Source organism: Amphimedon queenslandica, unplaced genomic scaffold (genome assembly GCF_000090795.2).
Source record: "Amphimedon queenslandica unplaced genomic scaffold, v1.1 AMPQUscaffold_12138, whole genome shotgun sequence".
Lineage (NCBI taxonomy): Eukaryota > Metazoa > Porifera > Demospongiae > Haplosclerida > Niphatidae > Amphimedon > Amphimedon queenslandica.
Window position 1 is genome coordinate 7,951 of NW_003547623.1, and position 1,991 is coordinate 9,941.

Sequence of the window (1,991 nt, forward strand, 5' to 3'; positions counted from 1 at the left end):
CTATGCTTACCTTGTCTTTATAAGTATCAGAGCACCCACAACTTAACTGTCAATGAATAATCCTTCTTTTTGTCAAGTTATTTTCTCTTTATTTCTGCATGTAAATCATTGAAGTTGCTCATGTTGGTTCCCCTTGTGATGTCATCAATGACCGCGCCCCCTAACAGGAAGCAATGGCCCCAGCAAATTTAGCAAGCTCTAACTTTCCCAAAGCAAGTGCAATGCAAGAATGCAACTAGGAATAGTCTATTTGGGTAGTTTACATTAAAAATTAGCAATAATCTCAAATTTCATTTTCGCGTGCAAGCCTCCCTTTAATGAGAAGGATACACCCACGCAAAAATGTGGACTTATAAACTAAAGTAGCTACTCCGTAGTCTAGTACTCGCGGTCATAAAAAATTCAATTAAAAACCATGGAAACTGTTAAGCGTTGCTATGACAATTAAGACCACGTGTTTAGTGTTCAGCTTAGTCAGCTATTCATCTGTTCTTTAGCAGCTATAGTGGAGCCATTCACCAATAGCGAGTCCTTCTCTATCTGTTAACTTCTTGTATGGACCGCTACCTCAGAGTTCTTTCAGCCTCTTTGCTGCAAATTGTTGCTGGTCCGCGTGGTGGTGATAATAAACCACACCCAAGTCAATAAACACTAACTAGAATGGGTGGAGAGTCCCAAAATACGGCGAGGCACTAGTTCTGAAAAGAACCGGTAAAGCAGCTCCAAAGAGCCCAAGGGTTAGTAACACAAGAAGAACAACAGCTCAAAAATACTGCAGCAAGGTGCTTTTCTTCACTATCGCGCCGTTTTCCATTAAAATAACACCTCGGTTTCCATGGTTTTTAATTGAAATTTTTTTATGACCGCGAATAATTGCAGCCGCGAATATATCCCGACCTACGGTATCTATATTTCTGAATAGTATACGGAGTAGACACGTGGTTTGTAATGGCGTTCCTTGTCCAGTTGTAGAAAGCTTCTCTCCCTCTCTTCATCTCTTAGTAGAACAAAATCAAACAATCAGCTCTTGACTTCTAGACTATCTCATTTATTAAATAAAGGAGTGAGGACCCTACACACTGGAGTAAGGACATAATGTAATGTTTCACTGAGTACTAGATTAAAAAATTTAATGGATTATATATCTAGTGTATATGCCAACAATCATCTGGACTAAAAAATAATTTAGTGAATTAGACGTAAGGTGGAAATCATTAATTATGGGAATTTTTATGTATAATCATTTTGTTTGTAAATTTAAATAAATTTTTACAATTACTGGAAATTTACAATTACATTTATTTATAAACCTCAATGAGCCATATATTCATTTTATTTATAATGTCTCCTCTCCCTCTATCATCTCTCATTAGTATATATACTCCAGTAGTTCTGAATCAAGTGATGGATCAGATGATCATAAGACTAATGATGATGAAGGGTCTCTGGATGAGGTTGATTTGAGTTCTCTCTCTTGTGCTATTGCCACCATATCAATACCTGATACTCTACCTGAGGTACCTCTCCTGGTACTTAATAGGAACCCAATGTTCCCACAGTTTGTCAAAATGGTGGAGGTAAGTTAGTTATACTCTACCATATACTAGGTACTTTTGGATGGGCTTGAATTAGTGAATTTGATTAACTGATCACAAAAAGTCATAATTCAAAAATTTACAGTCGGAATTGGCTGAAACTTTCTACACAGCACAAAGACATCAATATGTATCAGAAAATGTAATAAAAATTTGGGGTGATTTCGGAGCCATTTTTGGAAAAACCATGGGAACAGGGTACAGGGAAATTTTCCAAAAATTTGCTCATTTTTAAAAATAGCCATAACTCAAAAATTTAAGCTCGGAATCGGCTGAAACTTTCTACATAGCATAAGGTGTATCAGAAAGTGTACTAAAAATTGGGGGCCATTTTGGATGATTTTAAAGTGGTTAAAAAATTGGACTAAAGCCCCTCTACTATAATAGTACAGAGAC

The 1,991-nt window shown here is 36.6% G+C and overlaps 1 long non-coding RNA gene across 1 annotated transcript in view; it reads left to right on the forward strand.

The window, feature by feature from the left end:
* The first annotated feature begins 917 nt into the window (after window positions 1-917).
* LOC109588357 (uncharacterized) overlaps window positions 918-1,991 on the forward strand; it is a 5,966-nt gene continuing 4,892 nt past the window's right edge. The window contains exons 1-2 of the long non-coding RNA XR_002188107.1: window positions 918-1,084; window positions 1,374-1,577. This is a non-coding gene — a long non-coding RNA (uncharacterized LOC109588357). The remainder of the gene's footprint in view (window positions 1,085-1,373; window positions 1,578-1,991) is intronic.